General features: G+C 41.2%; 2 protein-coding genes across 10 annotated transcripts in view; one reads left to right on the forward strand and one right to left on the reverse strand.

Moving 5' to 3' along the window:
• LOC136874008 (protein abrupt) overlaps window positions 1-1669 on the reverse strand; it is a 213556-nt gene extending 211887 nt beyond the window's left edge. Inside the window, exon 1 of one of the 3 annotated variants that reach the window (XM_067147459.2) lies at window positions 1609-1669. The gene's annotated coding sequence lies outside the window, so the exon portion shown is untranslated. The other 2 variants (XM_067147460.2, XM_067147461.2) reach the window with 2 other exon arrangements.
• A 68-nt stretch (window positions 1670-1737) lies between these two features.
• The window catches only part of LOC136874009 (DNA polymerase lambda), a 182985-nt gene continuing 163884 nt past the window's right edge, over window positions 1738-20838 (forward strand). For 5 of the 7 annotated variants that reach the window (XR_010860209.2, XM_067147462.2, XM_067147466.2 and 2 more), the window contains exon 1: window positions 1746-1890. The gene's annotated coding sequence lies outside the window, so the exon portion shown is untranslated. Of the gene's footprint in view, window positions 1891-8758; window positions 8841-20838 lie in introns of those variants that run through there. The other 2 variants (XM_067147464.2, XM_068227631.1) reach the window with 2 other exon arrangements.

Raw genomic sequence — 20838 nt, forward strand, 5'->3', positions numbered from 1 at the left:
GAGAATCTGGAAAAGGGAATGGATGAAGAAGAAGTAGCAATATAAGACAAAATATTTAGTGCTATGGAAGTTTCTGAAGTGGCATTTTCTTCCACTCATTAGAATTAAATTTGAAAATAGCAGGTACAGTACATGCTTTCATATTACGCATCCATAGTAGGTATTGTAGTTTTTAGAAACTGCAGCAAGCACCGGCCTGCTAAGTGAGATGTATGTCTGATGGAACATTTATCCTGTGGACTGGTTTATAGTAGCACTTGAACATTTCAGCAAGGCTATATTTTCAAGTAACCTATTTTGGAAACTTAATCACCTATTTTCAATTTTTTGAGCACATAAATACAAATTTCTGAAAAGGTAAGCACATCATTTTCTGAAGCCCAGTCATCAACATTTCTCTTTCAGATTTCCGTTGCTTTCTCCATTAACTGTCTTAGGCCTATAATACTGAAGATTGGGTCTAATGTTGATATTCCACTCCTAAAGCCATTTTGCACTTTCTAATTGTAGGTCCACTGTTCTTTCCTTTCTAAAAATCTATATAAGGTTATAATCATTATGTGCGTAAACTACCTGCATAGGAACAGAGATTTTCAAAACACCACGCCGTAGATCATTGAGAGGGTATGGTGACATTCATTTAGATTCATTTAAATTCAATCAATAACACTTCCTTTTAAAGTGACCACAAATAGGCCTAAGCATAAATAACAGATGTCATAAACCTGGAGATTAACCAATACTTATTATTAAAATGATGAACCAATGCAAGTCTACAGTTTTATTCGACTACTGATTTGATCACAGCCAATAAATCTCCAATTTCACAAGGAATCTGAACCACAGGAAGATCTTTTTTCAATTCGTAACTCCCAAATGCATTGATACCTCTTCCCCACCTCCAAAAGCAATTAATTTTTTTTTTTTTTTTTTCTTCAATACAACTATCCATGGATTAAACTCCCTGAGGGACTTGCTACTGATGACCATGCATTATATATTGTGTGTATGACTATAAATAAATGCACACTCACTATTCTGTGATATAGTCACAGCTTTTACGATTTTCAATTCACAGATCATCAGAGTTGGCCTTAAGTTTAAATTACATTTTAAAACTTCGGGCTTAATGTTTTCAGAAAAATCATATTACAATATGAAATTATAAATAGTAGGAAATGCCTCAGTAATATACTGAACAGGAATAACTGGAACGTATTCCTTGCCTTCGCAATTAAATGAAACATTACACATTAATTAAAGAAAATCATCAACTAAACACCACTGAAGGTGTAATTGGAATGGGAAAGAATAACCTTCGAAATGGCAATCAACATGTTAAATGAAATGTAATTTTGCTACAGAGAGAGAACACTTCAAGAAAATAGGTTTCCGATATTACGACGTCTTATCATTTTGTTCAACCTGTACGTCCTCCTCCAGTAAATCTATTCTTACCCAATCGAACTGCTGAAGGGTTTTCGTCAATTTATTACTTCAAACGTAAGCACAGTATTATCTAACGACAAAAGATTAGTGCACATTTATCATTTCACTAACTGCAAAGAAGAAATTAAAGCATATCCCAGGTATATAAAAATTATTTACGTTTAAATAACACAGCCTACCCGGGCAAGCAAATCCCAGCTCCAGCCAAATTCCTATCCCGATTTCGATTGTTCCGTGCGAGATTTTGGTCGACATATCGATATTGAAAGCCCACTTCAACCCAAAACCCTGTTTTGTTATGGATCCGGTGTGATTTTTTTTAACCATAACATATAACACCAACAGTTCTGTTCAAATGATATACAGCCTACGGGATAATTGGAAGGTAGTGGTGGTATTTATATTCTTAAGGAATATTTCACCCTGTGTAGTTTTTAAGAGGTAATTATTTACAACCATCTACACTACACTACTAATTTATGTAGTAGCTGGGTCTCAGTTGATCATCGAAATGTTTTTAACCTCTTCCAGTATTTGTTTACATTGTGATAAAATAAACTGGTAATTGACTGGTAATTGCACCTTTCTGTTCCTTTCCATCAAAAATATTACGGGTGAATGAAGTGAACTCAGTGGAGATCCTGGAGGAACATCACTGGACCGATAGAATGTAGGCCTATATTTTTAAAATCTCAACAAAAGGGAATAGTTTTATGTTGAAGTCCCGAATAATTATGTTCGTGGGTAGGAGAAGGATAGCGATGAAATTACACTCACGAAATTGTAAACGATGATAAATAAGGTACCGGTAGGTCCTATGTAGTTAACAACTGTATCATTGCAGGGCGATAGAGGGTTAGATAACCATCTCATCAGGAAGGAACTAATCTGAAACTCATTCCTGTGCCAGGACGAATAAAAATGTCATGACATTTTCATAGATATTTCCAAAACGTTTGACAGGAAGAGAAATTAGGACAATTGATGATGATGATGCTTGTTGTTTTAAGGGGCCTAACATTGAAGATCATCGGCCCCTAATTAGGATAATTGATAGCGGATAACAGTTACATAACACGGCTCATTAAAAACATACTGGCTTTAAATGACATAGTGTTAAATGATGGAATAACGACATCTAACCCTATAGAACAAACCACTGGCGTCTTACAAAGTGATCCTCTGAGCGTGTTGTTGTTGTTTATCATCGTGACTGCGGATATTGCAGAAATTTTTCCAGAACACATAATTTTGTACTACAGATGATATGGTGTTGATGGCGGAAAGGAACAAAGAAAAGACAGTCTCGATGATATTTAGGAAGGGTGGAAAGTCAACAATTTTCAGCACAAGAAACGGACCCCTGAGAAGTGTAAACAGATTCAAGTACCTGAGCATTACATTAGAGATCTCCGTCAAGGATTTTACACTGCACGTTAGAGATCTAGTAAATGTAGCAATCAAGGCAGTGAAGGACATCCGGCACCCAAACAGACTCTCCTTAAAGACTGCTCTGAAATTGTTTCAGCTGAAGGTGACACCCATTGCAGCATACGACCTGGAGATCGTCTGGCCATTTCTAAAGAAGAAACACTCAGCGCTATTAGAAAAGTTAAAGCGACTTTCTTGAAGGCTTTGTGTGTTTCAGAGTACACTCTTCCACGATTGGTTTACGAGTTATACTATAATCTATTAGCTTCATAGTCCGTATTGATAGTTCAAGCACACAAGTATGAAGAATGAGTTCTCCACCTAATTAATAAAGTATTGATTAGGTGGAGAACTCATCCTACATACTTGTTTGGTTTACGAGTTGAAAAGGGAACTTTTTTTTTTTTTTTCTATTTGCTTTACGTCGCACCGACACAGATAGTTCTTATGGCGACGATGGGATAGGAAAGGCCTAGGAAGTAGAAGGAAGCGGCCGTGGCCTTAATTAAGGTACAGCCCCGGCATTTGCCTGGTGTGAAAATGGGAAACCACGGAAAACCATCCTCAGGGCTGCCGACAGCGGGGCTCGAACCCACTATCTCCCGATTACTGGATACTGATACAGATGTTGATTCCCATTGGGAATCTGTAATATTTGTTCCGAATGAGTAAATTTATAATACCAATATAAATGGTCCGTTATTGGACATTATAAATTTTCCAGCTAACTCATTCCTGGTTGCCAGCGTTTCGCCCTCGTGTGCTAGGCTGGGCTCATCAGTTGGTACCTAGCACACCTACCAAGACGCATGGCTAGTGCATACCGTGGAGGCCACTGCGTAGGCTAATTGTAGCCACCGGCAGTGCCAATGCACTATGAAACGCTGACTCACTACTAAAAATTGATGGCTGCTTGGCCATCAGATGATACAGATGTTGATTCCCATTGGGAATCTGTAATATTTGTTCCGAATGAGTAAATTTATAATACCAATATAAATGGTCCATTATTGGACATTATAAATTTTCCAGCTAACTCATTCCTGGTTGCCAGCGTTTCACCCTCGTGTGCTAGGCTGGGCTCATCAGTTGGTACCTAGCACACCTACCAAGACGCATGGCTAGTGCATACCGTGGAGGCCACTGCGTAGGCTAATTGTAGCCACCGGCAGTGCCAATGCACTATGAGACACTGTCTCACTACTAAAAATTGATGCCTGCTTGGCCATCAGATGATACAGATGTTGATTCCCATTGGGAATCTGTAATATTTGTTCCGAATGAGTAAATTTATAATACCAATATAAATGGTCCGTTATTGGACATTATAAATTTTCCAGCTAACTCATTCCTGGTTGCCAGCGTTTCGCCCTCGTGTGCTAGGCTGGGCTCATCAGTTGGTACCTAGCACACCTACCAAGACGCATGGCTAGTGCATACCATGGAGGCCACTGCGTAGGCTAATTGTAGCCACCGGCAGTGCCAATGCACTATGAGACACTGTCTCACTACTAAAAATTGATGCCTGCTTGGCCATCAGATGATACAGATGTTGATTCCCATTGGGAATCTGTAATATTTGTTCCGAATGAGTAAATTTATAATACCAATATAAATGGTCCGTTATTGGACATTATAAATTTTCCAGCTAACTCATTCCTGGTTGCCAGCGTTTCGCCCTCGTGTGCTAGGCTGGGCTCATCAGTTGGTACCTAGCACACCTACCAAGACGCATGGCTAGTGCATACCGTGGAGGCCACTGCGTAGGCTAATTGTAGCCACCGGCAGTGCCAATGCACTATGAGACACTGTCTCACTACTAAAAATTGATGCCTGCTTGGCCATCAGATGATACAGATGTTGATTCCCATTGGGAATCTGTAATATTTGTTCCAAATGAGTAAATTTATAATACCAATATAAATGGTCCGTTATTGGACATTATAAATTTTCCAGCTAACTCATTCCTGGTTGCCAGCGTTTTGCCCTCGTGTGCTAGGCTGGGCTCATCAGTTGGTACCTAGCACACCTACCAAGACGCATGGCTAGTGCATACCGTGGAGGCCACTGCGTAGGCTAATTGTAGCCACCGGCAGTGCCAATGCACTATGAGACACTGTCTCACTACTAAAAATTGATGCCTGCTTGGCCATCAGATGATACAGATGTTGATTCCCATTGGGAATCTGTAATATTTGTTCCGAATGAGTAAATTTATAATACCAATAAAAATGGTCCGTTATTGGACATTATAAATTTTCCAGCTAACTCATTCCTGGTTGCCAGCGTTTTGCCCTCGTGTGCTAGGCTGGGCTCATCAGTTGGTACCTAGCACACCTACCAAGACGCATGGCTAGTGCATACCGTGGAGGCCACTGCGTAGGCTAATTGTAGCCACCGGCAGTGCCAATGCACTATGAGACACTGTCTCACTACTAAAAATTGATGCCTGCTTGGCCATCAGATGATACAGATGTTGATTCCCATTGGGAATCTGTAATATTTGTTCCGAATGAGTAAATTTATAATACCAATATAAATGGTCCGTTATTGGACATTATAAATTTTCCAGCTAACTCATTCCTGGTTGCCAGCGTTTCGCCCTCGTGTGCTAGGCTGGGCTCATCAGTTGGTACCTAGCACACCTACCAAGACGCATGGCTAGTGCATACCGTGGAGGCCACTGCGTAGGCTAATTGTAGTCACCGGCAGTGCCAATGCACTATGAGACACTGTTTCACTACTAAAAATTGATGCCTGCTTGGCCATCAGATGATACAGATGTTGATTCCCATTGGGAATCTGTAATATTTGTTCCGAATGAGTAAATTTATAATACCAATATAAATGGTCCATTATTGGACATTATAAATTTTCCAGCTAACTCATTCCTGGTTGCCAGCGTTTGCCAGAGCTTCCACTCTCCTCAGGTTGGCCATAATGAGGTGCGTCCATATTTTGCTGATAGCGTAGCAATCTATTGGTGTTATCTTAATGTTGAAGAGGATGAGGGCGGTTCTTACTGATAGATTCTCAATTTTCTTTATTTCAAATATGGATTTGATCATTCCAGTACATTGTTCCTCTATATGTTTCTAAACGCATCTTCCCTGTTACTTACAAGGTTAAGCCTAAATAATGATACAAGTTTACCAGCTCTAGTTAGTTATTGCTGCACTCAAAGACATCTTCTGTAGAGATATTTCCTCCTCGCCTAAATTTCATAACTTTTGTTTTGCTAGTATTTAGGTTATCTCTAGATCATTTCTCAGAGACCATTCGTTTAGCTTATTGAGTCCTTGCTGCAGGGATTTTCTGTTTTTTGATAGCAATATCATGTCATCAGCGTACAAGAACATTGCAATATATTCTGAGGCCACCTCACTGATGACATCGTGGGTCAACAGATTAAAAAGCATTGGGCTGAGAGGGTCCCTTTGGAGTACGCCATTGGTCTGGGTTATAAGTAGACCTCGGATTTTTAGGCGCAAAATCTGTATTTTAGGTGCTTAAAATAGGCTCTCAAATATGTAAAAATAGGTTCTAATCATATGTTTTGGGCAGCTTCAATTTTTTTGTAGTTTAATAAGCACATATCAATTAAAATACCATTTTTATTTTTTCTAAATTGATAATAACTCTAAATGCATACAAGTAATAAGGCAATAACGTGTTCATACAATATTTCACTTAAACAATGGTTCACCACATTTTTGAGTTTTTATCTGTAAATAATTAAAACATTGAGTTACGAGCATATTACTGCTCATAATTTGATGCACAGTAAATCACTAGCACTTTTTCTAGATTTTCTGTTGTGCGCTCGATGTCAACAGAGGTTACAGGGCTGTATTTTAATTTTGGTACAAGACGTTGGGAGATGTCGCATTCAACGTTAGTTTTGCCAATCAAAACATCATCCACAGCACGAAGCATTGACAGTCCTGGGTTTTTCTGTAGTACTTTATTAAGCTTGTCCTGAATTCTATCCCCAGCGAGGCCTGGAGCTAAGCTGATTTTTTCTTTAACCTCTTCTAACAAATCCAATTGTTCATAAACAGGTTTCCCGGAAGGCTCAAGTGCAGAAATAACAGGGACCAAAAAGGTATAATGAGGACCTGATGTAAGAGATGGATTACAATAAAAAAATTGAAATGTATCTTGCATTGAAAAGTAGTGCATTTGAAGGTGGATTTGAAAGTAATATTGTTAGGATTGATATCATTCTAATGAACTTACCATGTTTATAGGAAATACTACAGTTCGATTTGAGATTATACTTTCTCAAATAATGAAAATAAGGAAGATAATTCCAATAAATGAGATAGTTGACCCTAGTCTTGAAACATTTCAAGATGTATAACTGTCTGGATAATCAGAATATTGACATGGCGTACCAGCTAATCCTAAAAAGTGTTAGGGGAAGAATGTTAGATTTCTTGAGAAATGGTTACATCCTTTAGAACATTTTTGGCCAAAGTGATGCATATGGCATCTTCATTTAGGGCGAGAATAAAACTTCTGATTGCATCAAAATGTTCGAAATGCTGGGGCTGTACCTTAATTAAGGCCACGGCTGCTTCCTTCCCATTCCTAGGCCTTTCCTCTCCCATCGTCGCCATAAGACCTATCTGAGTCGGTGCAACGTAAAGCAGAATAGCAAAAAAAAAAAAAAAAAAAAATTGTTCACTGTAGTACACAATGGCCTGAAGCCAAGTCCCCCAGCGCATAAGGATGGCTTCTGGTGGCAGTGGAAGATCAGGTAATTCATTGCAGAACGACTGGATTTGTGTGGGAGCCTTTACAAAAATTTTCTTAGCGGAGGAGATCATCTTGTTGACTCAAGGAAATTCGTCACGTATGTGCTCAACCATGCGTTTCATAGCATGAGCACAACAAGTGATGTGAATCAAAGCAAAAATACTTTCAGCAACTTAACAGCAGCAAGCATGTAGGCGGCTGCATCAGTAAATATAAGAAGCACCTTATTTTCATCCATGCTGTTGGGGAAAAGCACCTTGAGATCTTTATTTACAAACTAAGCAACTGTCTCCTTATTGATTTTAGTTAACTGTCTGCTGCAGATCAAATATGGCGAACACGGCGTGTCAGGATCTAATTTTCTGACTATCAAGTGGGCAATATAACGACCTAGAGCGTCAGTAGTCTCATCGACAGAGATCCAGATGTATGAGTCTTCCCTTATCTGCCTGACTGTGTCCTCGTAAAGAGTGTGCAGGTAGTTTTTTCTTAACGTTGATTCGGATGGAATGTTCCTATAACGATATTTTTGTAAAAAACTTTTGAAGGAAGGAGTTTCAAGTGAGTTGAAGGGAATATTTGCCGACACAAGAGCTCTGCATAAGTCCGCATGGAATTCGTCTTTGCTTCCGTTGTTAATAATCTTTGTTTAAGATTTGATTTTCTTTGCAGATTTTCGTGATGTTTAATCCCTTGGACATGTTGACTAAGATGCGATCGCTTTTCACTGAGCACATAGAAACAGCAACAACTGTATAAATAGTTGCAAATATTGTGTAAACCGTGGAAGTATACAGGCTAGATGAAAATATGCACAGAAGACTATTCAAATTCATAGGGCCTTATAGTGCTTCCCGATCCCTCCAGTAGACATGCACCCTGGACCTTTAAGTGACGCAGTAGAGGTAATAATTCCATGTGACTATTCCTATCCTGGTCCAGCTTTTGTAAGACAGACCCTCCAACGAGGGTGGGCGGCATCTGCCGTGTACAGGAAACTGCGTGCTTTTGTAGTAGACGATGGTATTGTGTGTGAGTTTCAGGAATGTTTTGGACAGTGCAAATACACAGTTCCCGGAGCCAGGGGAAATAACCATTTAAGGTTTAAATCTCCGATCCGGCCGGGAATCGAACCTGGGGCCCTCTGAACCGAAGGCGACTGTGCTGACCATTTAACCAAGGAGCCGAACATAGTAGAGGTGAATTTAATGCATTTCTTTTCCTGTTTTTTTTTAAAATGTTCGGTTAGGTTATGTTGGCCAGCATTTTTGTTACTACCGGTACTGATGCCCGCGCGTGGCTAAATTCTGTGTTTTTTCCTCCCTAAATTTACTGTATGCTTATCCAAAAAAAAATCATTGCTGTAAATATTTACAATGTGTATAATCTGTCATGCACTTCTACACTTGATAAAGGTGCATATCAAATTTTCTTACAGTTTCCACCTCGTATTTTTAGGTTCCCTACAGCAGCATGATATTTTCATTTTTCAATACGTTTGTACTATTATTCCTCTTCTAAAACCTGCTTGAAAATTTGCCTTTCTCAGAAATGAATAGACCTTACAGTACCACACAAACATGGTGAGTTTTTAACAATTCTGTAAACAAAAAATCGAGGGATCAGGATGCGCTACAATCCCCAATTCATATTAACTGTTATAATTCGTTTAATGTATGTACGCTGAATTGATGTATAAAATGTATAAAACATAATACAACAGAGAAATAGAACACCTACGTATTAAGTATGACTCACACACCAAAGTACGTACTTCAGAGTGAAGTATAAAACAAATTTCACTTACCTCTTTGCTGCAAACGTTGCAGAATATAATTTTTCCATCCGACATGAAATGGGGAAACTCCTGCAACCACTGTTTAATTAAGGATGTCTTGGAAGCTGCCACTTTCGGCATAATGCATACACTGAGCAAACAGAAGCACTGAAAGTTTCTCACACAATGGAATGAGTTTTGTTTCCAGCAGGTCAGTGGACACTGTCCCCCACCTCGTGACACACAGACTAAGAGACAAAGGGAGTATTCACAGCGGGAGGTTCCTAAGGACTTCTGGGGAGTGGTAATTGGTTTACAGCTTCACATTTTGTCTGAAAAGAATTTCAAGAAAATACTCTTCAAGATACTGAAAATGAGCCGGCAAATATTTAAGTTTCTCTGACTAAATTAAAAGCGTTTTTAATCGATTTAGGGATAAAATATAGCAATTATAGGAATATAGGCAAAAATAGGTTCTAACGCCAATTTAGGCATTTTTAGGCACTATAGGACCACCGTTTCTAACCTTATAAATACATGAAATATGGGTTCATGGTGTGGGTTACTGTAGTCACGTCCTAGTTCATGAACCATGGGCAACGTCTGAGTGGCCTAGTAAGTGGTCCTGAGAGTCGGGATACCAGTTGCTATGGAATGGGAGTGAGCATCTCGGACATACTCTGAATCATGGCCCTCCTTGTCCTCAGGCGGTTAGGACTATACAATTCACTGATGGTCCCTAACCCGTTAGAGGAGAGATCCTCACTTGGACTATGTGCAAGTAGGGTAGCATCCTGCTTCATGAATTTACCGAGCTCAGAACATTCTAAGCAAGCCTCGGACCTATGGGAGTAACGGAGTCCCACTCCCATTTGACAGGCGAGGGACTCCTTGGAAACAACCTGGTGAACGAAATGGAATTCGATGGGGAGCTATCAATATTAATGGGGCTTATGGAAGAAAGAAAGTAGAACTGGCTGAGGCAGCAAAGAGGATGCATCTGGATGTGCTAGGAGTAAGTGATATTTGGGTAAGGGGAGATAACAAGGAAGAGAGAGGAGATTATAAAGTGTACATGACGGGTGTTAGAGAGGGAAGGGCAGAGTCTGGGGTAGGGCTCTTTATCAGGAATACCATTGCACGCAACACAGTTTCTGTTAGGCACGTAAATGAGCGAATGATGTGGGTAGGTTTGTCAGTTGGAGGAATCACGACTAGAAGTGTCTCTGTGTATTCACCATGCGAGGGTGCAGATGAAGATGAAGTTGACAAGTTTTATGAAACATTGAGTGACATCATGGTCAGGGTCAACAGCAAGGATAGAATAGTGCTAATGGGCGATTTCAATGCGAGAGTTGGGAATGGAACTGAAGGATTGGTAAATGTGGGGAAGATATGGAAGCTAATGGGAATGGGAAGCGTTTGCTGGACTTCTGTGCTGGTATGGGTTTAGCAGTTACAAATACATTATTCAAGCATAAGGCTATTCACCGCTACACATGGGAGGCTAGGGGTACCAGGTCCATAATAGACTATATCTTAACCGTCTTTGAATTCAGGAAATCTGTTAGGAATGTACGAGTTTTCCGGGGATTTTTCGATGACACAGACCACTATCTGATCTGTAGTGAACTAAGTATCTCTAAGTGTAGGGTAGAGAAAGTCAAATCTGTCTGCAAACGAATAAGGGTAGAAAATCTCCATGATGAGGAAATTAGACAGAAGTACATGGATATGATTAGTGAGAAGTTTCGAACAGTAGACAGTAAACAGGTTCAGGATATAGAAAGTGAATGGGTGGCATACAAGGATGCTGTAGTAGAAACAGCAAGGGAATGCCTAGGAACAACTGTGTGTAAAGATGGGAAAAGGCGAACATTTTGGTGGAATGATGCAATGAGAGCAGCTTGTAAACGTAAAAAGAAGGTTTATCAGAAATGGCTCCAAACAAGGACCGAGGCAGACAGAGATTAGTACGTAGATGAAAGAAACAGAGCGAAACAAATAGTTGTTGAATCCAAAATGAAGTCGTGGGAAGATTTTGGTAATAACCTGGAAAGGCTAGGTCAAGCAGCAGGGAAACCTTTCTGGACAGTAATAAAGAATCTTAGGAAGGGAGGGAAAAAGGAAATGAACAGTGTTTTGAGTAATTCAGGTGAACTCATAATAGATCCCAGGGAATCACTGGAGAGGTGGGGGAAATATTTTGAACAGCTTCTCAAAAAGGAAATCATCCTGGTGGTGTGGCGAACAGCCAAGCTCATGGGGAGGAGGAAAATGATTTTGGTGAAATTACACTTGAGGAAGTGAAAAGGATGGTAAATAAACTCCATTGTCATAAAGCAGCAGGAATAGATGAAATTAGACCTGAAATGGTGAAGTATAGTGGGAAGGCAGGGATGAAATGGCTTCATAGAGTAGTAAGATTAGCATGGAGTGTTGGTAAGGTACCTTCAGTTTGGACAAAAGCAGTAATTGCTCCTATCTATAAGCAAGGGAACAGGAAGGATTGCAACAACTATCAAGGTATCTCATTGATTAGTATACCAGGCAAAGTATTCACTGGCATCTTGGAAGGTAGGGTGCGATCAGTCGTTGAGAGGAAGTTGGATGAAAACCAGTGTGGTTTCAGACCACAGAGAGGCTGTCAGGATCAGATTTTCAGTATGCGCCAGGTAATTGAAAAATGTGACGAGAGGAATAGGCAGTTGTGTTTATGTTTCGTGGATCTAGAGAAAGCATATGACAGGGTACCGAGGGAAAAGTTGTTCGCTATATTGGGGGACTATGGACTTAAATGTAGATTATTAAAATCAATCAAAGGCATTCGTGTTGACAATTGGGCTTCAGTAAGAATTGATGGTAGAATGAGTTCTTGGTTCAGGGTACTTACAGGGGTTAGACAAGGCTGTAATCTTTCAACTTTGCTTTCGTAGTTTACATGGATCATCTGGTTAAAGGTATAAAATGGCAGGGAGGGATTCAGTGAGGTGGAAATGTAGTAAACAGTCTGGCCTATGCTGACGACTTAGTCTTAATGGCAGATTGTGCCGAAAGCCTGCAGTCTAATATCTTGGAACTTGAAAATAGGTGTAATGAGTATGAAAATTAGCCTCTCGAAGATTAAATTGATGTCAGTAGGTAAGAAATTCAACAGACTGAATGTCAGATTGGTGATACAAAGTTAGAACAGGTCGATAATTTCAAGTATTGAGGTTATGTGTTCTCCCAGGATGGTAATATAGTAAGTGAGATTGAATCAAGGTGTCATAAAGCTAAGGCAGTGAGCTCGCAGTTGCGATCAACAGTTTTCTTTAAGAAGGAAGTCAGCTCCCAGACGAAACTATCTTTACATCGGTCTGTTTTCAGACCAACTTTGCTTTAAAGGAGCGAAAGCTGGGTGGACTCAGGATATCTTATTCATAAGTTAGAAGTAAAAGACATGAAAGTAGCAAAAATGATTGCTGGCACAAACAGGTGCGAACAATGGCAGGAAGGTACTCGGAATTAGGAGATAAAGGCTAATTTAGGAATGAACTCGATGGATGAAGCTGTACGCATAAACCAGCTTCGGTGGTGGGGTCATGTGGGGCAAATGGAGGAGACAGGTTACCTAGGAGAATAATGGACTCTGTTATGGAGGGTAAAAGAAGTAGAGGTAGACCAAGACGACAATGGTTAGACTCAGTTTTTAACGATTTAAAGATAAGAGGTGTAGAACTAAATGAGGCCAGAACACTAGTTGCAAATCGAGAATTGTGGCGACGTTTAGTAAATTTACAGAGGCTTGCAGACTGAACGCTGAAAGGCATTGTTACGGAGATATCCGTGGTAGGTAGAGGTGAAAGAAGGTGCGGGTGTGAATGGGTTTCAAGCTACGAAATTAACGTGCAATGTAAAATTAATTTAAAATTTAACTAGGTTATATTTTCTTTTCAAAAACAAGAGATAACAATCATAACAGGTACAGAGTAGCAAAAATGTAGGTACAATATTACTGGATTCGGGCTCAGTGCCCTTACTTCATAACTCTTGGGCCATCAGCCCCGCCTTACTCCAAAAAAATTTTTAGCCAAGGGGCAGAAAGCCCCATTCATGCCCAGGAGCACTGGCTCCAAACATTACACATAAAGCCTGCACGAGGCATACAGAAACAAATTTCAAAGAGCGATCCGCTCTCAAAATTGTAAGCCTATCACAAGGCCACACCAAACTCTACCTTCAAGCTGTCCTTCTAAGGACGTATTCACAGGGGTAAAATACCCAACCTACGGAGGTCTATTACATGAAAAGAAGGTTGATTACATGACCTCTAAAATAACAATTTGAGAGGAGGCGATCTTGCACTCCTAATACACTTTGTTTTTAAAACCTAATCTGGCTCTGGGCCGCTAACGCAAGGGCTAATCCCATACTACAGAGGTGACTTAGAGAAGAACACTTTACATTACATAAACGAAGAATAGTTTGAAAAAAATAAGTTCACCTCAAAACAAATGTGAGTGGGAGCTCGAGAGGGTTAGCACTCTCTATCCCAATATGTAGCTTTACAAGAAAAAGATGAAAAGAGTAATTACATTTTAGGAAAAGGTTACATGATGGAAATGCTTCGAACCCGCCGCGAGTGTTAAACTGCAGACCTAGCAAGAAAAGAAGTTATTAATAGGCCATTACCTGGTGTTGAACGGCTGAAGAAGAAAGAGGCGCTTCCCGCCTCCTGCTATGTACTTAATACACTGAAAGATGGAACAGAAGTGGCCCGGAGACCCTAAAATCAGCAGTTTACATACTCTCGCGGAAGTTTCTAGGCGTTAGGGGAATGAAAACACCCGCCCACAATGTTTTTATTGGATAGGACCCCGCAATCGATTCAAGTTGGGGGAAGATACATCTGATTGGTCAGAAATTACTAAAAGAAATTCGGGATTGGATAAATCTAAAACAAGGGGAAAAAGAGGGGTATACAGCCAACTTAAACAATAACAGAAAGAAATTTAGCAAAGAACAAACATTTGAAATAAAAATTTCTTCAACAAAATAGTTCTTTGACTCCGCACTAGGTTGCACTCTTGTTGATCTTCAGTAGTGTCCTCTAGAAGAGAAAGTTCACACTTCTTACTTCAAGCTAAACAAAAACACATCAAAAGTGACACAGTTCAAAAACTCAAAATTTTCCACGTGGTGACATCTTCTGAGAAAGTAGAGAATTAATAGAATAGATAAAGTTCAACCTTCCTCCAGAAGAGGAGTTTCAACTGGCGCAACTTTTAAATAAACGGTGTAGAGGTGTACCGCCCGGTACAGACCTCCCCCCCCAAAAGTTCCTCCAGGGGTGACACATGAAATCAGTTTGAAACAAAGTCCAAGTAATGATGTTGATACGAAGATAGATAGCAGAAGCATTTACAAGATTTCTTAATTCAGTTTCAAAATGTTGTTGTTGCAGGTGAATGAAAGTCTTTATGTTTGTAGAATTTGAATTTCTGAAGATAAACTTTTAATACTTAAAGGTGAAGAAAAATTTTGCAATGTCCACCAAATATTGTTGTTGAATTCCCAAGTGTAGTTATTGCTTATGGTGACTGTCCATGTAGTTGATGTAGATTGAGTCGGATGGCCAGACCGGCCGTTGCAGCTTGCGTCCAACGGAGGCCGCTCGGACCCCTCAAGTACCCTGAGATACCGCTCGCCCGCACTATGAGGGGAGCAGAGGTGTTGAAGTACGCCGCGCCCGCGGTGAACAGATACAGGCTGCGGGCATGTAGCAGGTCGTGCGCCGCACATCAGCCTTGGCCGGGAGGAGAGCTCCGGCTCGCCGTTCACATGTTGTCCTCGCTGGAGAGGAGGGGGCCCATCCCCCTCCCCAGTCGCTGCACGGCGCTGCGCGGCTGCGGGGGCGCTGAAACATTAAAGCTAGGCGGCAGAATTGTGTTGGACTATCATCTTCTTTGAGGGTACAGGCTTGTGGAGAGGTTGAGGGGCCAGCGGCGTGTAGATATCCATGGCATTTACTATTATGAAGCCACAGTGTAAGGTGGAGCAGGAGACGGGAGCGTGGTAATGGCCGTGGCAAGAACAGGATGGCAGTTTAACGGGTCGGGGCAGGTTTTACACAAGGCTTACATCTAAAACCAAAATATTACAGAAGGGGCAGAATGCCTTAAAAGTGAAACTCAAAAAAATATAACTTTCATATCCTTTCAAAATAATATGAAGCAAGTTAACACAGAAATTACACCGGTTTCACCTGGGACAGGTGAACTCTAAATATCCTCTCGGTGGCTGGATTACTTAGCAATAAGGTAACCGGCGTAAGAAAATCGAGAATGATACAAGGCCCATGAAATCTGGGGGCAAGCTTGCCCGCGGGAACAAAATTTTTGACCATAACCTGGTCACCTACCTTCAAAGTGGTGGGTCTCCGTCCACGATCATACCTTTCCCTAACCTTTTCATGAGACACTTTAAGATTGGCTTTAGCCTTCTTCCAAAGATCTTTAATGTTATCCGGATCTATTGTCTCGGGTAGAATGTCATTCAAAGACCAGAGGTTAGAGAGCGGCGAGTTGGGAACAAACTTGAACATCAAAGAAGCTGGAGTAAATTTGTGTGATTCATGGACCGCCGAATTCAAAGCAAAAGCTAACCAATGCAGGGACGTGTCCCACCTAGAATGATCTTCATGATGATAGGCAATAAGTGCGGACCTGAGATTACGGTTAACCCGTTCAGCCAGAGATGGTTGAGGGTAATAAGCGGAAGTAGTTACATGAGAGATGGACAAGTCAAAACAGAATTTACGAAATAAATTAGATGTAAAAGCCTTAGCATTATCAGATACAATGTATTGGCACGGACCAAAAGAAGCGAAAATAGAATTTAAGCAAGTAATGGTTGACTGAGCGGTAGCCAGCTTAGTCGGAAATAACCAGGAAAATCTTGTAAAACCATCTACACACACAAAGATGAACTTGTTGGCATTACCCTTTGACTGGGGGAAGGGTCCCACATAATCAATATACAGGCGTTCCATGGGGCGCGACGCTTGATGAGAAGACAAAAGGCCTACCTTGGTGGACATGGTGGGTTTACTAAGCAAACAAGATTTACAAGCTTTTACAAGTTCACGGATTTCACCGTCCATACCTTTCCATATGAACATTTCACGAATCTTTTCACGAGTTTTAAAGATTCCAAGATGCCCCCCCAATGGGGTCTCATGATAGTATTTGAAGATCATAGGTACAAGAACCGCTGGAACAACAACTTTCATCAACTTATCATGCCTCGAAGGGCAACATAAAACACCATTCCTCAGAACATAAGGGACGACATGTTCCCCAGAAGAAAGGGTTTCCATTATCGGAGCCAGCGTAGGATCTTCACGTTGGTATTTCTCAATATCCCTAAAAAACATGGGAGCATCTGTTAAGATGGCATTAACACCAGATAGTATGGACTCAGAAGGTGATGAACTGTCGACCGGTTCGTGGGTCTCTACGTCGTTATGAAACATACGGCTGAGTCCATCAGCAACAACATTTTCGGTACCTCTGATATGTCTAACATCAAACTGGAAGGCGGAAATATGAATAGCCCAGCGGGCTATACGACCAGTACGACGCGGCCTACCTAAGACCCAGCTTAAGGCTTGATTATCTGTCTCCAAGTCGAATTTGACATGTTCCAGATAGAGACGGAACTTTTCTAAGGCAAATAAGACTGCCAAACCTTCGAGCTCATAGATGGAATACTTGGCTTCTTGAGCCGACAATGTCCTAGACGCATAGGCGATGGGTCGCCTCCCTAGTTCAGTCTCTTGAAGAAGGACTGCAGCTACAGCTGACGACGACGCATCCGTTTGGACGATGAATTTCTTCGAGAAATCAGGCATAGCAAGTACAGGGGCATTACAGAGAGCTAATTTAAGATCTTCGAAAGCGGCTTGTTGAGAAGGTCCCCACTCGAATTTGATGCCTTTCCTACGAAGAAGGTTTAAGGGCGCCGCTCTATTAGCGAAGTTAGGAATAAACTTCCTGAAGAAATTCACCATACCAATGAATCTAGCGATACCTTTGATGTCCTTAGGAGGTTTAAAATCACGGATGGCCTGTGTTCTAGAATGATCGACAGCTACCCCATCGGGTGACACAATATGCCCTAGGAATGACATAGAGGGCTTAGCAAAGGCAACCTTGGACAACTTGACAGTTAACCCAGCCTTACGAAGGCGATTCAGAACTTCTCGCAGATGATCTAGATGTTCTTCAAAAGTCTCGGAAAATACGACGACATCATCCAAGTAGTGATATAAGTACTCAAATTTGATGTCGGAAAAGACCCTATCTAGTAGCCTAGTGAGCACAGCTGCCCCCGTGGGGAGCCTGAAAGGCACGCGGTTGTATTCGTATAAGTTCCAGTCCGTGGCAAACGCTGTAAGATGTTTAGACTCTTCGGCAAGGGGAATTTGATTATAGGCCTGATTCAAGTCCAAGATGGTGAAGAACTTGGCCTTACGAAACCATGAAAAGCAAGAATGAAGGTCGGGAAGGGGCACAGATTGCAACACCACCTTCCGATTGAGAGCCCTGTAATCAATGACAGGCCTGAAGCCTCCTTGGGGTTTCGGGACTAGAAAAATAGGCGAAGAATACGCTGACTTAGAGGGCCTAATAATACCATCCTTCAACATCTGATCGATGATTTCTTTCAGAGCCTTCATTTTAGGTGGAGATAGCCTATACGGTGGAAAACGGACAGGAATCGAATCCGTAACCTCAATTTTGTATTCAATAAGGTCAGTAACACCAAGAGTATCAGAGAACACCTCGGGAAACGACTGACACAGTTTCCGAATACTATCAGCCTGCTCCTCAGGTAGATGTCTAAGGTCTAACAACATCTCATCCTGGGTAGGCGAAATAGATGAACATGATACAGAATTACACTTTAACAAGGGAATTCTACAATTGGACGCAAATTTGAATGTGCACGACCTACTCTGGAGATCGAGCACAAGACCAGTGTGAGAAATGAAGTCCGCTCCCAATATGATGGGGCAAGACAAACGCTTGGCCACAAACAATTTGATCTTCCATGTAAATTTAAAAACCCGAATTTTGACATGTAAGGAACCTAGAATTTCTAATGGAGATGAATTAGCCGAAACATATTTAACAGGAGATGAGTCATAGTCAGGGAGTTTACAAACAGATTTCAATTTAGAATACCAATCAGCCGAAATAATGGAACAAACACTGCCTGAATCTAAGAGAGCTGTTATAGGCTCGTTATTTAACTCAATCTTAAGAAAAGGAACAGGTGCGGGGGTATCCGCCGCAATCCTAAGACACTCTTTAGGGCATTCAAAAGATGAATTTGAAGGCTGATTGTTCTCTGCATTTACAACCTGTTTACTAGGGGCTGAGTCTCGGGAAGATGGATTAGTCGACTCAACCGATGCCACTAGTCACTTTTTATTATTGGCATAGGTGGAATTTGCACCAGAAGTTGAGCAGGAGGGGGTGCTATTTGAGTTTGGGCAATTCTTGGCGATATGTGAGAAGGCCCCACACTTAAAACAGCCTTGTGATGACCCTGCTCCATTCCTTGTCCCACTTGACTTGATCAGAGGACACTTATTCCGCAGATGGTCAGGTGACCCGCAAGCATAACATTTACGAGGGGTGACTGATCGGCGAGGTGGAAGCCGAGTATTACTAAAAGAAGGCGGGGGCTCTTTTGCCACACGCAAGGAATCGGCATACCTAACTCCTTCCGCAGAGACGGCTAATGCTTCCAGTTCAGAGAAGGTTTGCGGGCACGCCGCGAAACACAAATATGACCTGTAGGGTGGTGAAATCCCTTCGATAATAGCTTGCACGATCTGATCCTCGGGGAAGTGGAGAGCAAACACCCTAGTATAAAACTTAATATCTTGGATGAAGTCTGCCAGGTTTTCATCCAAGCGCTGTACCCGATAATAGTATTTCTGAATAAGAGATGACCTCGCGCGGGCAGGAATAAAATTTGCAAGCAGATGTGCATGGAAATCTTCGATAGATGACTGTTCAGCTATGGCTCTTACTATTTTATCTGAGAGAACCCCAATAGCATAAGGATAGATAATTTGCAAAATTTGACATGGGGAAAGAGAAAACACAAGGGCATGATCCTGAAATTCCACTAGAAATCTTAAAAATGAAATTACATCACTGGTGGTGTTGACGGAAAACTTAGAGATACCTCTAAGCAACATTGCCAATGGATGAGGCAAGCTACTGAACCCAGGTGACATAGTCGTTAAAGGTTTCAATGGCAAAGAAGTTAATTCAGAGCGGATGTTACCCAATGACGCACGGCGTTCAGATTCGTTGTTCGATGGGGCAGAGATAGTTTGAGCAGCAACGGTTATCCTATTGCCTTCTCCCTTAGCAGGTTCTTCCTCACTACTTACATTCACTATGGTGGGCTGATCAGATTTGGGAGGAACTTCCCCAGTTAACAATTGAGTGACTTTACTAGACAATTCAGAGATAGTTTCAAGGAGCGTATTAGCTTGCTTCCTCTGAACGTCATTCACCTTCAGAGACAACAGATCATTAACTCTATTTGAAAAGTGATATAATCTGCCTTGCACACGCTTAATTTGATTAGGAGACGGATCGTTTTCATCAAAAAAGCTGACTACAGATGCTAGCCCAGTAATATTCTCGACGATCGTGGAAAGAGAGTCATCAATTTCTTTCTCTCCCAAATTGGGGATGGAAATGGGCAAATCAAGGGACTCTCTAAGCTTGTTGGTGTCGATTGCAACCGTGCCTCCAGATTGCACATTTCTGATAGTTAACTCGTATATCAACTCCTCTTTGCGCAAGTAGTTAAGGAGGAGAACATCGCGAGGGCCGGGCATGATGACAGAACAATTTTGAAAAACTCAAAAAATTCCAGCAACTGAGAAAATTGTTAGAGTTCGAATCAAAGCAATGTTTAGCCGTCAAAAGGGGCTAAATTGAGACCCATTCAACCACGCTCTGCTACCACTTGTTACGGAGATATCCGTGGTAGGTAGAGGTGAAAGAAGGTGCGGGTGTGAATGGGTTTCAAGCTACGAAATTAACGTGCAATGTAAAATTAATTTAAAATTTAACTAGGTTATATTTTCTTTTCAAAAACAAGAGATAACAATCATAACAGGTACAGAGTAGCAAAAATGTAGGTACAATATTACTGGATTCGGGCTCAGTGCCCTTACTTCATAACTCTTGGGCCATCAGCCCCGCCTTACTCCAAAAAAATTTTTAGCCAAGGGGCAGAAAGCCCCATTCATGCCCAGGAGCACTGGCTCCAAACATTACACATAAAGCCTGCACGAGGCATACAGAAACAAATTTCAAAGAGCGATCCGCTCTCAAAATTGT

Source organism: Anabrus simplex, chromosome 5, assembly GCF_040414725.1.
Source record: "Anabrus simplex isolate iqAnaSimp1 chromosome 5, ASM4041472v1, whole genome shotgun sequence".
In the NCBI taxonomy this organism is placed as follows: Eukaryota; Metazoa; Arthropoda; class Insecta; order Orthoptera; family Tettigoniidae; genus Anabrus; species Anabrus simplex.